At 30.1% G+C, this 20,588-nt stretch overlaps 10 non-coding genes across 10 annotated transcripts; all 10 read left to right on the top strand.

The window, feature by feature from the left end:
* Positions 1–1,816: 1,816 nt before the first annotated feature.
* On the top strand, positions 1,817–1,889 carry TRNAV-UAC (transfer RNA valine (anticodon UAC)). The gene has a single exon. It is a non-coding gene; the product is annotated as a tRNA-Val (tRNA).
* Positions 1,890–3,813: 1,924 nt separating this feature from the next.
* Positions 3,814–3,886, top strand: TRNAV-UAC (transfer RNA valine (anticodon UAC)). Its single transcript has one exon. It is a non-coding gene; the product is annotated as a tRNA-Val (tRNA).
* Positions 3,887–5,810: 1,924 nt separating this feature from the next.
* Positions 5,811–5,883, top strand: TRNAV-UAC (transfer RNA valine (anticodon UAC)). The gene has a single exon. It is a non-coding gene; the product is annotated as a tRNA-Val (tRNA).
* Positions 5,884–7,807: 1,924 nt separating this feature from the next.
* On the top strand, positions 7,808–7,880 carry TRNAV-UAC (transfer RNA valine (anticodon UAC)). The gene has a single exon. It is a non-coding gene; the product is annotated as a tRNA-Val (tRNA).
* A 1,924-nt stretch (positions 7,881–9,804) lies between these two features.
* On the top strand, positions 9,805–9,877 carry TRNAV-UAC (transfer RNA valine (anticodon UAC)). The gene has a single exon. It is a non-coding gene; the product is annotated as a tRNA-Val (tRNA).
* Positions 9,878–11,801: 1,924 nt separating this feature from the next.
* Positions 11,802–11,874, top strand: TRNAV-UAC (transfer RNA valine (anticodon UAC)). The gene has a single exon. It is a non-coding gene; the product is annotated as a tRNA-Val (tRNA).
* A 1,924-nt stretch (positions 11,875–13,798) lies between these two features.
* TRNAV-UAC (transfer RNA valine (anticodon UAC)) lies at positions 13,799–13,871 on the top strand. The gene has a single exon. It is a non-coding gene; the product is annotated as a tRNA-Val (tRNA).
* Positions 13,872–15,795: 1,924 nt separating this feature from the next.
* TRNAV-UAC (transfer RNA valine (anticodon UAC)) lies at positions 15,796–15,868 on the top strand. The gene has a single exon. It is a non-coding gene; the product is annotated as a tRNA-Val (tRNA).
* Positions 15,869–17,792: 1,924 nt separating this feature from the next.
* On the top strand, positions 17,793–17,865 carry TRNAV-UAC (transfer RNA valine (anticodon UAC)). The gene has a single exon. It is a non-coding gene; the product is annotated as a tRNA-Val (tRNA).
* A 1,924-nt stretch (positions 17,866–19,789) lies between these two features.
* On the top strand, positions 19,790–19,862 carry TRNAV-UAC (transfer RNA valine (anticodon UAC)). Its single transcript has one exon. It is a non-coding gene; the product is annotated as a tRNA-Val (tRNA).
* The last annotated feature ends 726 nt before the right edge of the window (positions 19,863–20,588 follow it).

Here is a 20,588-nt window from a genome sequence, read left to right as displayed (position 1 = left end):
TTCAATTTCTTCTCTAAATATGGAAATAAATGTTATTTTTAATATCTATTAGCTTTTAATTATAAAATAACTTATTACAGCAAACAAATGATTAAAAATCTGGAGCAGATTCAAATAATCTTCTTGTTTTATAAGAAATTGGTAGCAATGTATCATATATTTCATTTATAGTAAACAAATAAATTGTGGTATCATATCTAACTACCTTTTTCCATAAATCATCTTAACTGAGTACAGTTAAATAAATCACTTAAACCAACATTTCCATCACCAGTTCACCAAAGCACAGCTATTCTTTCCAGGACTTCACTGTTCACATGACTTCACTAGCAACTTGATAATGCTGCCAAGGTTTGGTATTGCATGATTAATGCATGATAAACTGCAATCATGTTTTGATGTAGCTAATATTCACTTCCAGATTATTTACTTTAAATGTAAATAAATATTTCAATAATTACTATGTGCAAGTTTAGCAAAAATGCTGATAGATTTGACTTCTGGATAGATAATATATTGATTATTACTAAAGTCTTTTTCGAGTATTATGCTTAAGTTATGTTGTGAAAGGGCATTTATTTATATGTAGTATTTGTAATACAGGCACTTTATGGTAACATGGCAAGAAAAATCACTGAAAAGTGATTTTGATAAGTGTGACACCTGCAGATGATAATTGGTCAAAATGTTAGAAATAATGATTTTTGTGTATATAGTTTTTCAAATTATAAATATTCACTTGAAAAGCTTCAAAAATTCTTTATTTAAAATGGGAATATGCAGGTTTATTCAACATTGCACACATTGCTCTTTGCTAAATTTGTATTTTAAATGTTGGGTAATGCAAGTTTGGTCAACCATGTTACAACTATCTTTATCTATGTACCCACTATACAATTATTAAAGTCAATTGCAAAAAATTGGTTGCTCATCCTGTTTTACTGGGTAGTGTTTTTAAATGACCATTTGGTGTATTTCCGATAAACCAGAGAACTGATGGTCACAAACACACTCCTTCGGTTATTGAATCGGTCAGCCAAGATAAAAAAAATCTCAGCCTACTATATTAGTGCACTATGTGGTACTTGGAGGTTCTCGATAAACTGACCATATTTTCTGCATTTTTTCATGACTAAGTCATGCTGCTTAATTGCGGACATATGAAAATTCAGTGTTGTGCGACATATAATTGGATTTTTAAACAAAATCACTTAGTGTGTACCTCAGATTTTGGGGCATTTGATTGTCAAGATGACCATAAATATCTTCTAGTGTGAGAACAGTTTATGTTGTGGTTTCATAACATAGTGGTTAGCATATCTGCTTTACACGGAGAAAGTCCTGAGTTCAATCCCAAGTGAACCCATATTTATTAAAAAATCTAGTAAACTGTGATCTTGATAAGAGTACTTACAGTAGATAATAATTAGTCAAGATGTTAGAAATAAAGAATTTTGTATATTTGTTTTCTTCAAATTAAAAATAATCACTTAAAAAACTTTGCAAAATGCTTACTTAAAAATGGATATACACATTTATTTATCATTGCAGTCATTGCTTTTTAATAAAGATTAATATTAAATGTTTAATTATGCAAGGTTGGTCAACCAGGCTATAACTTTCTTTAGCTAGGTGTACCACTATTAAGTATTGGGTCAATTTGCCAAAAATATGGTGCTCTGTTTTTTTTAAATTATATATAATGAAAGAACAATCACTTTGACGTTTCACCGATAATCCGGAACAGTTTACCAAAAATCACTACGACTGTCAGGACAACCAAAAAATTGAACAGTTTGTTATTGTATTGCATATTGGTTTCATAGTGTAGTGGTTATCACCTCTGCTTTACACGCAGAAGGTCCTGGGTTCAATCCCCAGTGGAACCAAATTTTTGCACTAATTTATGATTTATGAAAATTTTCTTCACTATCATTCTTATAACATCTGACCTGCTACTGCTCAATGTGAAACATGTCATTTGTTCACTTACAAAATTCAATTTCTTCTCTAAATATGGAAATAAATGTTATTTTTAATATCTATTAGCTTTTAATTATAAAATAACTTATTACAGCAAACAACTGATTAAAAATCTGGAGCAGATTCAAATAATCTTCTTGTTTTATAAGAAATTGATAGCAATGTATCATATATTTCATTTATAGTAAACAAATAAATTGTAGTATCATATCTAACTACCTTTTTCCATAAATCATCTTAACTGAGTACAGTTAAATAAATCACTTAAACCAACATTTCCATCACCAGTTCACCAAAGCACAGCTATTCTTTCCAGGACTTCACTGTTCACATGACTTCACTAGCAACTTGATAATGCTGCCAAGGTTTGGTATTGCATGATTAATGCATGATAAACTGCAATCATGTTTTGATGTAGCTAATATTCACTTCCAGATTATTTACTTTAAATGTAAATAAATATTTCCATAATTACTATGTGCAAGTTTAGCAAAAATGCTGATAGATTTGACTTCTGGATAGATAGTATATTGATTATTACTAAAGTCTTTTTCGAGTATTATGCTTAAGTTATGTTATGAAAGGGCATTTATTTATATGTAGTATTTGTAATACAGGCACTTTATGGTAACATGGCAAGAAAAATCACTGAAAAGTGATTTTGATAAGTGTGACACCTGCAGATGATAATTGGTCAAAATGTTAGAAATAATGATTTTTGTGTATATAGTTTTTCAAATTATAAATATTCACTTGAAAAGCTTCAAAAATTCTTTATTTAAAATGGGAATATGCAGGTTTATTCAACATTGCACACATTGCTCTTTGCTAAATTTGTATTTTAAATGTTGGGTAATGCAAGTTTGGTCAACCATGTTACAACTATCTTTATCTATGTACCCACTATACAATTATTAAAGTCAATTGCAAAAAATTGGTTGCTCATCCTGTTTTACTGGGTAGTGTTTTTAAATGACCATTTGGTGTATTTCCGATAAACCAGAGAACTGATGGTCACAAACACACTCCTTCGGTTATTGAATCGGTCAGCCAAGATAAAAAAAATCTCAGCCTACTATATTAGTGCACTATGTGGTACTTGGAGGTTCTCGATAAACTGACCATATTTTCTGCATTTTTTCATGACTAAGTCATGCTGCTTAATTGCGGACATATGAAAATTCAGTGTTGTGCAACATATAATTGGATTTTTAAACAAAATCACTTAGTGTGTACCTCAGATTTTGGGGCATTTGATTGTCAAGATGACCATAAATATCTTCTAGTGTGAGAACAGTTTATGTTGTGGTTTCATAACATAGTGGTTAGCATATCTGCTTTACACGGAGAAAGTCCTGAGTTCAATCCCAAGTGAACCCATATTTATTAAAAAATCCAGTAAACTGTGATCTTGATAAGAGTACTTACAGTAGATAATAATTAGTCAAGATGTTAGAAATAAAGAATTTTGTATATTTGTTTTCTTCAAATTAAAAATAATCACTTAAAAAACTTTGCAAAATGCTTACTTTAAAATGGATATACACATTTATTTATCATTGCAGTCATTGCTTTTTAATAAAGATTAATATTAAATGTTTAATTATGCAAGGTTGGTCAACCAGGCTATAACTTTCTTTAGCTAGGTGTACCACTATTAAGTATTGGGTCAATTTGCCAAAAATATGGTCCTCTGTTTTTTTAAAATTATATATAATGAAAGAACAATCACTTTGACGTTTCACCGATAATCCGGAACAGTTTACCAAAAATCACTACGACTGTCAGGACAACCAAAAAATTGAACAGTTTGTTATTGTATTGCATATTGGTTTCATAGTGTAGTGGTTATCACCTCTGCTTTACACGCAGAAGGTCCTGGGTTCAATCCCCAGTGGAACCATATTTTTGCACTAATTTATGATTTATGAAAATTTTCTTCACTATCATTCTTATAACATCTGACCTGCTACTGCTCAATGTGAAACATGTCATTTGTTCACTTACAAAATTCAATTTCTTCTCTAAATATGGAAATAAATGTTATTTTTAATATCTATTAGCTTTTAATTATAAAATAACTTATTACAGCAAACAACTGATTAAAAATCTGGAGCAGATTCAAATAGTCTTCTTGTTTTATAAGAAATTGGTAGCAATGTATCATATATTTCATTTATAGTAAACAAATAAATTGTAGTATCATATCTAACTACCTTTTTCCATAAATCATCTTAACTGAGTACAGTTAAATAAATCACTTAAACCAACATTTCCATCACCAGTTCACCAAAGCACAGCTATTCTTTCCAGGACTTCACTGTTCACATGACTTCACTAGCAACTTGATAATGCTGCCAAGGTTTGGTATTGCATGATTAATGCATGATAAACTGCAATCATGTTTTGATGTAGCTAATATTCACTTCCAGATTATTTACTTTAAATGTAAATAAATATTTCCATAATTACTATGTGCAAGTTTAGCAAAAATGCTGATAGATTTGACTTCTGGATAGATAGTATATTGATTATTACTAAAGTCTTTTTCGAGTATTATGCTTAAGTTATGTTGTGAAAGGGCATTTATTTATATGTAGTATTTGTAATAAAGGCACTTTATGGTATTATGGCAAGAAAAATCACTGAAAAGTGATTTTGATAAGTGTGACACCTGCAGATGATAATTGGTCAAAATGTTAGAAATAATGATTTTTGTGTATATAGTTTTTCAAATTATAAATATTCACTTGAAAAGCTTCAAAAATTCTTTATTTAAAATGGGAATATGCAGGTTTATTCAACATTGCACACATTGCTCTTTGCTAAATTTGTATTTTAAATGTTGGGTAATGCAAGTTTGGTCAACCATGTTACAACTATCTTTATCTATGTACCCACTATACAATTATTAAAGTCAATTGCAAAAAATTGGTTGCTCATCCTGTTTTACTGGGTAGTGTTTTTAAATGACCATTTGGTGTATTTCCGATAAACCAGAGAACTGATGGTCACAAACACACTCCTTCGTTTATTGAATCGGTCAGCCAAGATAAAAAAAATCTCAGCCTACTATATTAGTGCACTATGTGGTACTTGGAGGTTCTCGATAAACTGACCATATTTTCTGCATTTTTTCATGACTAAGTCATGCTGCTTAATTGCGGACATATGAAAATTCAGTGTTGTGCGACATATAATTGGATTTTTAAACAAAATCACTTAGTGTGTACCTCAGATTTTGGGGCATTTGATTGTCAAGATGACCATAAATATCTTCTAGTGTGAGAACAGTTTATGTTGTGGTTTAATAACATAGTGGTTAGCATATCTGCTTTACATGGAGAAAGTCCTGAGTTCAATCCCAAGTGAACCCATATTTATTAAAAAATCCAGTAAACTGTGATCTTGATAAGAGTACTTACAGTAGATAATAATTAGTCAAGATGTTAGAAATAAAGAATTTTGTATATTTGTTTTCTTCAAATTAAAAATAATCACTTAAAAAACTTTGCAAAATGCTTACTTTAAAATGGATATACACATTTATTTATCATTGCAGTCATTGCTTTTTAATAAAGATTAATATTAAATGTTTAATTATGCAAGGTTGGTCAACCAGGCTATAACTTTCTTTAGCTAGGTGTACCACTATTAAGTATTGGGTCAATTTGCCAAAAATATGGTCCTCTGTTTTTTTAAAATTATATATAATGAAAGAACAATCACTTTGACGTTTCACCGATAATCCGGAACAGTTTACCAAAAATCACTACGACTGTCAGGACAACCAAAAAATTGAACAGTTTGTTATTGTATTGCATATTGGTTTCATAGTGTAGTGGTTATCACCTCTGCTTTACACGCAGAAGGTCCTGGGTTCAATCCCCAGTGGAACCATATTTTTGCACTAATTTATGATTTATGAAAATTTTCTTCACTATCATTCTTATAACATCTGACCTGCTACTGCTCAATGTGAAACATGTCATTTGTTCACTTACAAAATTCAATTTCTTCTCTAAATATGGAAATAAATGTTATTTTTAATATCTATTAGCTTTTAATTATAAAATAACTTATTACAGCAAACAACTGATTAAAAATCTGGAGCAGATTCAAATAGTCTTCTTGTTTTATAAGAAATTGGTAGCAATGTATCATATATTTCATTTATAGTAAACAAATAAATTGTAGTATCATATCTAACTACCTTTTTCCATAAATCATCTTAACTGAGTACAGTTAAATAAATCACTTAAACCAACATTTCCATCACCAGTTCACCAAAGCACAGCTATTCTTTCCAGGACTTCACTGTTCACATGACTTCACTAGCAACTTGATAATGCTGCCAAGGTTTGGTATTGCATGATTAATGCATGATAAACTGCAATCATGTTTTGATGTAGCTAATATTCACTTCCAGATTATTTACTTTAAATGTAAATAAATATTTCCATAATTACTATGTGCAAGTTTAGCAAAAATGCTGATAGATTTGACTTCAGGATAGATAGTATATTGATTATTACTAAAGTCTTTTTCGAGTATTATGCTTAAGTTATGTTGTGAAAGGGCATTTATTTATATGTAGTATTTGTAATAAAGGCACTTTATGGTATTATGGCAAGAAAAATCACTGAAAAGTGATTTTGATAAGTGTGACACCTGCAGATGATAATTGGTCAAAATGTTAGAAATAATGATTTTTGTGTATATAGTTTTTCAAATTATAAATATTCACTTGAAAAGCTTCAAAAATTCTTTATTTAAAATGGGAATATGCAGGTTTATTCAACATTGCACACATTGCTCTTTGCTAAATTTGTATTTTAAATGTTGGGTAATGCAAGTTTGGTCAACCATGTTACAACTATCTTTATCTATGTACCCACTATACAATTATTAAAGTCAATTGCAAAAAATTGGTTGCTCATCCTGTTTTACTGGGTAGTGTTTTTAAATGACCATTTGGTGTATTTCCGATAAACCAGAGAACTGATGGTCACAAACACACTCCTTCGTTTATTGAATCGGTCAGCCAAGATAAAAAAAATCTCAGCCTACTATATTAGTGCACTATGTGGTACTTGGAGGTTCTCGATAAACTGACCATATTTTCTGCATTTTTTCATGACTAAGTCATGCTGCTTAATTGCGGACATATGAAAATTCAGTGTTGTGCGACATATAATTGGATTTTTAAACAAAATCACTTAGTGTGTACCTCAGATTTTGGGGCATTTGATTGTCAAGATGACCATAAATATCTTCTAGTGTGAGTACAGTTTATGTTGTGGTTTAATAACATAGTGGTTAGCATATCTGCTTTCCATGGAGAAAGTCCTGAGTTCAATCCCAAGTGAACCCATATTTATTAAAAAATCCAGTAAACTGTGATCTTGATAAGAGTACTTACAGTAGATAATAATTAGTCAAGATGTTAGAAATAAAGAATTTTGTATATTTGTTTTCTTCAAATTAAAAATAATCACTTAAAAAACTTTGCAAAATGCTTACTTTAAAATGGATATACACATTTATTTATCATTGCAGTCATTGCTTTTTAATAAAGATTAATATTAAATGTTTAATTATGCAAGGTTGGTCAACCAGGCTATAACTTTCTTTAGCTAGGTGTACCACAATTAAGTATTGGGTCAATTTGCCAAAAATATGGTCCTCTGTTTTTTTAAAATTATATATAATGAAAGAACAATCACTTTGACGTTTCACCGATAATCCGGAACAGTTTACCAAAAATCACTACGACTGTCAGGACAACCAAAAAATTGAACAGTTTGTTATTGTATTGCATATTGGTTTCATAGTGTAGTGGTTATCACCTCTGCTTTACACGCAGAAGGTCCTGGGTTCAATCCCCAGTGGAACCATATTTTTGCACTAATTTATGATTTATGAAAATTTTCTTCACTATCATTCTTATAACATCTGACCTGCTACTGCTCAATGTGAAACATGTCATTTGTTCACTTACAAAATTCAATTTCTTCTCTAAATATGGAAATAAATGTTATTTTTAATATCTATTAGCTTTTAATTATAAAATAACTTATTACAGCAAACAACTGATTAAAAATCTGGAGCAGATTCAAATAGTCTTCTTGTTTTATAAGAAATTGGTAGCAATGTATCATATATTTCATTTATAGTAAACAAATAAATTGTAGTATCATATCTAACTACCTTTTTCCATAAATCATCTTAACTGAGTACAGTTAAATAAATCACTTAAACCAACATTTCCATCACCAGTTCACCAAAGCACAGCTATTCTTTCCAGGACTTCACTGTTCACATGACTTCACTAGCAACTTGATAATGCTGCCAAGGTTTGGTATTGCATGATTAATGCATGATAAACTGCAATCATGTTTTGATGTAGCTAATATTCACTTCCAGATTATTTACTTTAAATGTAAATAAATATTTCCATAATTACTATGTGCAAGTTTAGCAAAAATGCTGATAGATTTGACTTCTGGATAGATAGTATATTGATTATTACTAAAGTCTTTTTCGAGTTTTATGCTTAAGTTATGTTGTGAAAGGGCATTTATTTATATGTAGTATTTGTAATACAGGCACTTTATGGTAACATGGCAAGAAAAATCACTGAAAAGTGATTTTGATAAGTGTGACACCTGCAGATGATAATTGGTCAAAATGTTAGAAATAATGATTTTTGTGTATATAGTTTTTCAAATTATAAATATTCACTTGAAAAGCTTCAAAAATTCTTTATTTAAAATGGGAATATGCAGGTTTATTCAACATTGCACACATTGCTCTTTGCTAAATTTGTATTTTAAATGTTGGGTAATGCAAGTTTGGTCAACCATGTTACAACTATCTTTATCTATGTACCCACTATACAATTATTAAAGTCAATTGCAAAAAATTGGTTGCTCATCCTGTTTTACTGGGTAGTGTTTTTAAATGACCATTTGGTGTATTTCCGATAAACCAGAGAACTGATGGTCACAAACACACTCCTTCGTTTATTGAATCGGTCAGCCAAGATAAAAAAAATCTCAGCCTACTATATTAGTGCACTATGTGGTACTTGGAGGTTCTCGATAAACTGACCATATTTTCTGCATTTTTTCATGACTAAGTCATGCTGCTTAATTGCGGACATATGAAAATTCAGTGTTGTGCGACATATAATTGGATTTTTAAACAAAATCACTTAGTGTGTACCTCAGATTTTGGGGCATTTGATTGTCAAGATGACCATAAATATCTTCTAGTGTGAGAACAGTTTATGTTGTGGTTTCATAACATAGTGGTTAGCATATCTGCTTTACATGGAGAAAGTCCTGAGTTCAATCCCAAGTGAACCCATATTTATTAAAAAATCCAGTAAACTGTGATCTTGATAAGAGTACTTACAGTAGATAATAATTAGTCAAGATGTTAGAAATAAAGAATTTTGTATATTTGTTTTCTTCAAATTAAAAATAATCACTTAATAAACTTTGCAAAATGCTTACTTTAAAATGGATATACACATTTATTTATCATTGCAGTCATTGCTTTTTAATAAAGATTAATATTAAATGTTTAATTATGCAAGGTTGGTCAACCAGGCTATAACTTTCTTTAGCTAGGTGTACCACTATTAAGTATTGGGTCAATTTGCCAAAAATATGGTCCTCTGTTTTTTTAAAATTATATATAATGAAAGAACAATCACTTTGACGTTTCACCGATAATCCGGAACAGTTTACCAAAAATCACTACGACTGTCAGGACAACCAAAAAATTGAACAGTTTGTTACTGTATTGCATATTGGTTTCATAGTGTAGTGGTTATCACCTCTGCTTTACACGCAGAAGGTCCTGGGTTCAATCCCCAGTGGAACCATATTTTTGCACTAATTTATGATTTATGAAAATTTTCTTCACTATCATTCTTATAACATCTGACCTGCTACTGCTCAATGTGAAACATGTCATTTGTTCACTTACAAAATTCAATTTCTTCTCTAAATATGGAAATAAATGTTATTTTTAATATCTATTAGCTTTTAATTATAAAATAACTTATTACAGCAAACAACTGATTAAAAATCTGGAGCAGATTCAAATAGTCTTCTTGTTTTATAAGAAATTGGTAGCAATGTATCATATATTTCATTTATAGTAAACAAATAAATTGTAGTATCATATCTAACTACCTTTTTCCATAAATCATCTTAACTGAGTACAGTTAAATAAATCACTTAAACCAACATTTCCATCACCAGTTCACCAAAGCACAGCTATTCTTTCCAGGACTTCACTGTTCACATGACTTCACTAGCAACTTGATAATGCTGCCAAGGTTTGGTATTGCATGATTAATGCATGATAAACTGCAATCATGTTTTGATGTAGCTAATATTCACTTCCAGATTATTTACTTTAAATGTAAATAAATATTTCCATAATTACTATGTGCAAGTTTAGCAAAAATGCTGATAGATTTGACTTCTGGATAGATAGTATATTGATTATTACTAAAGTCTTTTTCGAGTTTTATGCTTAAGTTATGTTGTGAAAGGGCATTTATTTATATGTAGTATTTGTAATACAGGCACTTTATGGTAACATGGCAAGAAAAATCACTGAAAAGTGATTTTGATAAGTGTGACACCTGCAGATGATAATTGGTCAAAATTTTAGAAATAATGATTTTTGTGTATATAGTTTTTCAAATTATAAATATTCACTTGAAAAGCTTCAAAAATTCTTTATTTAAAATGGGAATATGCAGGTTTATTCAACATTGCACACATTGCTCTTTGCTAAATTTGTATTTTAAATGTTGGGTAATGCAAGTTTGGTCAACCATGTTACAACTATCTTTATCTATGTACCCACTATACAATTATTAAAGTCAATTGCAAAAAATTGGTTGCTCATCCTGTTTTACTGGGTAGTGTTTTTAAATGACCATTTGGTGTATTTCCGATAAACCAGAGAACTGATGGTCACAAACACACTCCTTCGTTTATTGAATCGGTCAGCCAAGATAAAAAAAATCTCAGCCTACTATATTAGTGCACTATGTGGTACTTGGAGGTTCTCGATAAACTGACCATATTTTCTGCATTTTTTCATGACTAAGTCATGCTGCTTAATTGCGGACATATGAAAATTCAGTGTTGTGCGACATATAATTGGATTTTTAAACAAAATCACTTAGTGTGTACCTCAGATTTTGGGGCATTTGATTGTCAAGATGACCATAAATATCTTCTAGTGTGAGAACAGTTTATGTTGTGGTTTCATAACATAGTGGTTAGCATATCTGCTTTACATGGAGAAAGTCCTGAGTTCAATCCCAAGTGAACCCATATTTATTAAAAAATCCAGTAAACTGTGATCTTGATAAGAGTACTTACAGTAGATAATAATTAGTCAAGATGTTAGAAATAAAGAATTTTGTATATTTGTTTTCTTCAAATTAAAAATAATCACTTAATAAACTTTGCAAAATGCTTACTTTAAAATGGATATACACATTTATTTATCATTGCAGTCATTGCTTTTTAATAAAGATTAATATTAAATGTTTAATTATGCAAGGTTGGTCAACCAGGCTATAACTTTCTTTAGCTAGGTGTACCACTATTAAGTATTGGGTCAATTTGCCAAAAATATGGTCCTCTGTTTTTTTAAAATTATATATAATGAAAGAACAATCACTTTGACGTTTCACCGATAATCCGGAACAGTTTACCAAAAATCACTACGACTGTCAGGACAACCAAAAAATTGAACAGTTTGTTACTGTATTGCATATTGGTTTCATAGTGTAGTGGTTATCACCTCTGCTTTACACGCAGAAGGTCCTGGGTTCAATCCCCAGTGGAACCATATTTTTGCACTAATTTATGATTTATGAAAATTTTCTTCACTATCATTCTTATAACATCTGACCTGCTACTGCTCAATGTGAAACATGTCATTTGTTCACTTACAAAATTCAATTTCTTCTCTAAATATGGAAATAAATGTTATTTTTAATATCTATTAGCTTTTAATTATAAAATAACTTATTACAGCAAACAACTGATTAAAAATCTGGAGCAGATTCAAATAGTCTTCTTGTTTTATAAGAAATTGGTAGCAATGTATCATATATTTCATTTATAGTAAACAAATAAATTGTAGTATCATATCTAACTACCTTTTTCCATAAATCATCTTAACTGAGTACAGTTAAATAAATCACTTAAACCAACATTTCCATCACCAGTTCACCAAAGCACAGCTATTCTTTCCAGGACTTCACTGTTCACATGACTTCACTAGCAACTTGATAATGCTGCCAAGGTTTGGTATTGCATGATTAATGCATGATAAACTGCAATCATGTTTTGATGTAGCTAATATTCACTTCCAGATTATTTACTTTAAATGTAAATAAATATTTCCATAATTACTATGTGCAAGTTTAGCAAAAATGCTGATAGATTTGACTTCAGGATAGATAGTATATTGATTATTACTAAAGTCTTTTTCGAGTATTATGCTTAAGTTATGTTGTGAAAGGGCATTTATTTATATGTAGTATTTGTAATAAAGGCACTTTATGGTATTATGGCAAGAAAAATCACTGAAAAGTGATTTTGATAAGTGTGACACCTGCAGATGATAATTGGTCAAAATGTTAGAAATAATGATTTTTGTGTATATAGTTTTTCAAATTATAAATATTCACTTGAAAAGCTTCAAAAATTCTTTATTTAAAATGGGAATATGCAGGTTTATTCAACATTGCACACATTGCTCTTTGCTAAATTTGTATTTTAAATGTTGGGTAATGCAAGTTTGGTCAACCATGTTACAACTATCTTTATCTATGTACCCACTATACAATTATTAAAGTCAATTGCAAAAAATTGGTTGCTCATCCTGTTTTACTGGGTAGTGTTTTTAAATGACCATTTGGTGTATTTCCGATAAACCAGAGAACTGATGGTCACAAACACACTCCTTCGTTTATTGAATCGGTCAGCCAAGATAAAAAAAATCTCAGCCTACTATATTAGTGCACTATGTGGTACTTGGAGGTTCTCGATAAACTGACCATATTTTCTGCATTTTTTCATGACTAAGTCATGCTGCTTAATTGCGGACATATGAAAATTCAGTGTTGTGCGACATATAATTGGATTTTTAAACAAAATCACTTAGTGTGTACCTCAGATTTTGGGGCATTTGATTGTCAAGATGACCATAAATATCTTCTAGTGTGAGTACAGTTTATGTTGTGGTTTAATAACATAGTGGTTAGCATATCTGCTTTCCATGGAGAAAGTCCTGAGTTCAATCCCAAGTGAACCCATATTTATTAAAAAATCCAGTAAACTGTGATCTTGATAAGAGTACTTACAGTAGATAATAATTAGTCAAGATGTTAGAAATAAAGAATTTTGTATATTTGTTTTCTTCAAATTAAAAATAATCACTTAAAAAACTTTGCAAAATGCTTACTTTAAAATGGATATACACATTTATTTATCATTGCAGTCATTGCTTTTTAATAAAGATTAATATTAAATGTTTAATTATGCAAGGTTGGTCAACCAGGCTATAACTTTCTTTAGCTAGGTGTACCACTATTAAGTATTGGGTCAATTTGCCAAAAATATGGTCCTCTGTTTTTTTAAAATTATATATAATGAAAGAACAATCACTTTGACGTTTCACCGATAATCCGGAACAGTTTACCAAAAATCACTACGACTGTCAGGACAACCAAAAAATTGAACAGTTTGTTATTGTATTGCATATTGGTTTCATAGTGTAGTGGTTATCACCTCTGCTTTACACGCAGAAGGTCCTGGGTTCAATCCCCAGTGGAACCATATTTTTGCACTAATTTATGATTTATGAAAATTTTCTTCACTATCATTCTTATAACATCTGACCTGCTACTGCTCAATGTGAAACATGTCATTTGTTCACTTACAAAATTCAATTTCTTCTCTAAATATGGAAATAAATGTTATTTTTAATATCTATTAGCTTTTAATTATAAAATAACTTATTACAGCAAACAACTGATTAAAAATCTGGAGCAGATTCAAATAGTCTTCTTGTTTTATAAGAAATTGGTAGCAATGTATCATATATTTCATTTATAGTAAACAAATAAATTGTAGTATCATATCTAACTACCTTTTTCCATAAATCATCTTAACTGAGTACAGTTAAATAAATCACTTAAACCAACATTTCCATCACCAGTTCACCAAAGCACAGCTATTCTTTCCAGGACTTCACTGTTCACATGACTTCACTAGCAACTTGATAATGCTGCCAAGGTTTGGTATTGCATGATTAATGCATGATAAACTGCAATCATGTTTTGATGTAGCTAATATTCACTTCCAGATTATTTACTTTAAATGTAAATAAATATTTCCATAATTACTATGTGCAAGTTTAGCAAAAATGCTGATAGATTTGACTTCTGGATAGATAGTATATTGATTATTACTAAAGTCTTTTTCGAGTATTATGCTTAAGTTATGTTGTGAAAGGGCATTTATTTATATGTAGTATTTGTAATACAGGCACTTTATGGTAACATGGCAAGAAAAATCACTGAAAAGTGTTTTTGATAAGTGTGACACCTGCAGATGATAATTGGTCAAAATGTTAGAAATAATGATTTTTGTGTATATAGTTTTTCAAATTATAAATATTCACTTGAAAAGCTTCAAAAATTCTTTATTTAAAATGGGAATATGCAGGTTTATTCAACATTGCACACATTGCTCTTTGCTAAATTTGTATTTTAAATGTTGGGTAATGCAAGTTTGGTCAACCATGTTACAACTATCTTTATCTATGTACCCACTATACAATTATAAAAGTCAATTGCAAAAAATTGGTTGCTCATCCTGTTTTACTGGGTAGTGTTTTTAAATGACCATTTGGTGTATTTCCGATAAACCAGAGAACTGATGGTCACAAACACACTCCTTCGTTTATTGAATCGGTCAGCCAAGATAAAAAAAATCTCAGCCTACTATATTAGTGCACTATGTGGTACTTGGAGGTTCTCGATAAACTGACCATATTTTCTGCATTTTTTCATGACTAAGTCATGCTGCTTAATTGCGGACATATGAAAATTCAGTGTTGTGCGACATATAATTGGATTTTTAAACAAAATCACTTAGTGTGTACCTCAGATTTTGGGGCATTTGATTGTCAAGATGACCATAAATATCTTCTAGTGTGAGAACAGTTTATGTTGTGGTTTCATAACATAGTGGTTAGCATATCTGCTTTACATGGAGAAAGTCCTGAGTTCAATCCCAAGTGAACCCATATTTATTAAAAAATCCAGTAAACTGTGATCTTGATAAGAGTACTTACAGTAGATAATAATTAGTCAAGATGTTAGAAATAAAGAATTTTGTATATTTGTTTTCTTCAAATTAAAAATAATCACTTAATAAACTTTGCAAAATGCTTACTTTAAAATGGATATACACATTTATTTATCATTGCAGTCATTGCTTTTTAATAAAGATTAATATTAAATGTTTAATTATGCAAGGTTGGTCAACCAGGCTATAACTTTCTTTAGCTAGGTGTACCACTATTAAGTATTGGGTCAATTTGCCAAAAATATGGTCCTCTGTTTTTTTAAAATTATATATAATGAAAGAACAATCACTTTGACGTTTCACCGATAATCCGGAACAGTTTACCAAAAATCACTACGACTGTCAGGACAACCAAAAAATTGAACAGTTTGTTATTGTATTGCATATTGGTTTCATAGTGTAGTGGTTATCACCTCTGCTTTACACGCAGAAGGTCCTGGGTTCAATCCCCAGTGGAACCATATTTTTGCACTAATTTATGATTTATGAAAATTTTCTTCACTATCATTCTTATAACATCTGACCTGCTACTGCTCAATGTGAAACATGTCATTTGTTCACTTACAAAATTCAATTTCTTCTCTAAATATGGAAATAAATGTTATTTTTAATATCTATTAGCTTTTAATTATAAAATAACTTATTACAGCAAACAACTGATTAAAAATCTGGAGCAGATTCAAATAGTCTTCTTGTTTTATAAGAAATTGGTAGCAATGTATCATATATTTCATTTATAGTAAACAAATAAATTGTAGTATCATATCTAACTACCTTTTTCCATAAATCATCTTAACTGAGTACAGTTAAATAAATCACTTAAACCAACATTTCCATCACCAGTTCACCAAAGCACAGCTATTCTTTCCAGGACTTCACTGTTCACATGACTTCACTAGCAACTTGATAATGCTGCCAAGGTTTGGTATTGCATGATTAATGCATGATAAACTGCAATCATGTTTTGATGTAGCTAATATTCACTTCCAGATTATTTACTTTAAATGTAAATAAATATTTCCATAATTACTATGTGCAAGTTTAGCAAAAATGCTGATAGATTTGACTTCTGGATAGATAGTATATTGATTATTACTAAAGTCTTTTTCGAGTATTATGCTTAAGTTATGTTGTGAAAGGGCATTTATTTATATGTAGTATTTGTAATACAGGCACTTTATGGTAACATGGCAAGAAAAATCACTGAAAAGTGATTTTGATAAGTGTGACACCTGCAGATGATAATTGGTCAAAATGTTAGAAATAATGATTTTTGTGTATATAGTTTTTCAAATTATAAATATTCACTTGAAAAGCTTCAAAAATTCTTTATTTAAAATGGGAATATGCAGGTTTATTCAACATTGCACACATTGCTCTTTGCTAAATTTGTATTTTAAATGTTGGGTAATGCAAGTTTGGTCAACCATGTTACAACTATCTTTATCTATGTACCCACTATACAATTATTAAAGTCAATTGCAAAAAATTGGTTGCTCATCCTGTTTTACTGGGTAGTGTTTTTAAATGACCATTTGGTGTATTTCCGATAAACCAGAGAACTGATGGTCACAAACACACTCCTTCGTTTATTGAATCGGTCAGCCAAGATAAAAAAAATCTCAGCCTACTATATTAGTGCACTATGTGGTACTTGGAGGTTCTCGATAAACTGACCATATTTTCTGCATTTTTTCATGACTAAGTCATGCTGCTTAATTGCGGACATATGAAAATTCAGTGTTGTGCGACATATAATTGGATTTTTAAACAAAATCACTTAGTGTGTACCTCAGATTTTGGGGCATTTGATTGTCAAGATGACCATAAATATCTTCTAGTGTGAGAACAGTTTATGTTGTGGTTTCATAACATAGTGGTTAGCATATCTGCTTTACATGGAGAAAGTCCTGAGTTCAATCCCAAGTGAACCCATATTTATTAAAAAATCCAGTAAACTGTGATCTTGATAAGAGTACTTACAGTAGATAATAATTAGTCAAGATGTTAGAAATAAAGAATTTTGTATATTTGTTTTCTTCAAATTAAAAATAATCACTTAATAAACTTTGCAAAATGCTTACTTTAAAATGGATATACACATTTATTTATCATTGCAGTCATTGCTTTTTAATAAAGATTAATATTAAATGTTTAATTATGCAAGGTTGGTCAACCAGGCTATAACTTTCTTTAGCTAGGTGTACCACTATTAAGTATTGGGTCAATTTGCCAAAAATATGGTCCTCTGTTTTTTAAAAATTATATATAATGAAAGAACAATCACTTTGACGTTTCACCGATAATCCGGAACAGTTTACCAAAAATCACTACGACTGTCAGGACAACCAAAAAATTGAACAGTTTGTTATTGTATTGCATATTGGTTTCATAGTGTAGTGGTTATCACCTCTGCTTTACACGCAGAAGGTCCTGGGTTCAATCCCCAGTGGAACCATATTTTTGCACTAATTTATGATTTATGAAAATTTTCTTCACTATCATTCTTATAACATCTGACCTGCTACTGCTCAATGTGAAACATGTCATTTGTTCACTTACAAAATTCAATTTCTTCTCTAAATATGGAAATAAATGTTATTTTTAATATCTATTAGCTTTTAATTATAAAATAACTTATTACAGCAAACAACTGATTAAAAATCTGGAGCAGATTCAAATAGTCTTCTTGTTTTATAAGAAATTGGTAGCAATGTATCATATATTTCATTTATAGTAAACAAATAAATTGTAGTATCATATCTAACTACCTTTTTCCATAAATCATCTTAACTGAGTACAGTTAAATAAATCACTTAAACCAACATTTCCATCACCAGTTCACCAAAGCACAGCTATTCTTTCCAGGACTTCACTGTTCACATGACTTCACTAGCAACTTGATAATGCTGCCAAGGTTTGGTATTGCATGATTAATGCATGATAAACTGCAATCATGTTTTGATGTAGCTAATATTCACTTCCAGATTATTTACTTTAAATGTAAATAAATATTTCCATAATTACTATGTGCAAGTTTAGCAAAAATGCTGATAGATTTGACTTCTGGATAGATAGTATATTGATTATTACTAAAGTCTTTTTCGAGTATTATGCTTAAGTTATGTTGTGAAAGGGCATTTATTTATATGTAGTATTTGTAATACAGGCACTTTATGGTAACATGGCAAGAAAAATCACTGAAAAGTGATTTTGATAAGTGTGACACCTGCAGATGATAATTGGTCAAAATGTTAGAAATAATGATTTTTGTGTATATAGTTTTTCAAATTATAAATATTCACTTGAAAAGCTTCAAAAATTCTTTATTTAAAATGGGAATATGCAGGTTTATTCAACATTGCACACATTGCTCTTTGCTAAATTTGTATTTTAAATGTTGGGTAATGCAAGTTTGGTCAACCATGTTACAACTATCTTTATCTATGTACCCACTATACAATTATTAAAGTCAATTGCAAAAAATTGGTTGCTCATCCTGTTTTACTGGGTAGTGTTTTTAAATGACCATTTGGTGTATTTCCAATAAACCAGAGAACTGATGGTCACAAACACACTCCTTCGGTTATTGAATCGGTCAGCCAAGATAAAAAAAATCTCAGCCTACTATATTAGTGCACTATGTGGTACTTGGAGGTTCTCGATAAACTGACCATATTTTCAGCATTTTTTCATGACTAAGTCATGCTGCTTAATTGCGGACATATGAAAATTCAGTGTTGTGCGACATATAATTGGATTTTTAAACAAAATCACTTAGTGTGTACCTCAGATTTTGGGGCATTTGATTGTCAAGATGACCATAAATATCTTCTAGTGTGAGAACAGTTTATGTTGTGGTTTCATAACATAGTGGTTAGCATATCTGCTTTACACGGAGAAAGTCCTGAGTTCAATCCCAAGTGAACCCATATTTATTAAAAAATCCAGTAAACTGTGATCTTGATAAGAGTACTTACAGTAGATAATAATTAGTCAAGATGTTAGAAATAAAGAATTTTGTATATTTGTTTTCTTCAAATTAAAAATAATCACTTAAAAAACTTTGCAAAATGCTTACTTTAAAATGGATATACACATTTATTTATCATTGCAGTCATTGCTTTTTAATAAAGATTAATATTAAATGTTTAATTATGCAAGGTTGGTCAACCAGGCTATAACTTTCTTTAGCTAGGTGTACCACTATTAAGTATTGGGTCAATTTGCCAAAAATATGGTCCTCTGTTTTTTTTAAATTATATATAATGAAAGAACAATCACTTTGACGTTTCACCGATAATCCGTAACAGTTTACCAAAAATCACTACGACTGTCAGGACAACCAAAAAATTGAACAGTTTGTTATTGTATTGTATATTGGTTTCATAGTGTAGTGGTTATCACCTCTGCTTTACACGCAGAAGGTCCTGGGTTCAATCCCCAGTGGAACCATATTTTTGCACTAATTTATGATTTATGAAAATTTTCTTCACTATCATTCTTATAACATCTGACCTGCTACTGCTCAATGTGAAACATGTCATTTGTTCACTTACAAAATTCAATTTCTTCTCTAAATATGGAAATAAATGTTATTTTTAATATCTATTAGCTTTTAATTATAAAATAACTTATTACAGCAAACAACTGATTAAAAATCTGGAGCAGATTCAAATAGTCTTCTTGTTTTATAAGAAATTGGTAGCAATGTATCATATATTTCATTTATAGTAAACAAATAAATTGTAGTATCATATCTAACTACCTTTTTCCATAAATCATCTTAACTGAGTACAGTTAAATAAATCACTTAAACCAACATTTCCATCACCAGTTCACCAAAGCACAGCTATTCTTTCCAGGACTTCACTGTTCACATGACTTCACTAGCAACTTGATAATGCTGCCAAGGTTTGGTATTGCATGATTAATGCATGATAAACTGCAATCATGTTTTGATGTAGCTAATATTCACTTCCAGATTATTTACTTTAAATGTAAATAAATATTTCCATAATTACTATGTGCAAGTTTAGCAAAAATGCTGATAGATTTGACTTCAGGATAGATAGTATATTGATTATTACTAAAGTCTTTTTCGAGTATTATGCTTAAGTTATGTTGTGAAAGGGCATTTATTTATATGTAGTATTTGTAATACAGGCACTTTATGGTAAC

Source organism: Pseudophryne corroboree, chromosome 11 (genome assembly GCF_028390025.1).
Source record: "Pseudophryne corroboree isolate aPseCor3 chromosome 11, aPseCor3.hap2, whole genome shotgun sequence".
In the NCBI taxonomy this organism is placed as follows: domain Eukaryota; kingdom Metazoa; phylum Chordata; class Amphibia; order Anura; family Myobatrachidae; genus Pseudophryne; species Pseudophryne corroboree.
This window is presented reverse-complemented; position numbering and strand designations above follow the sequence as displayed.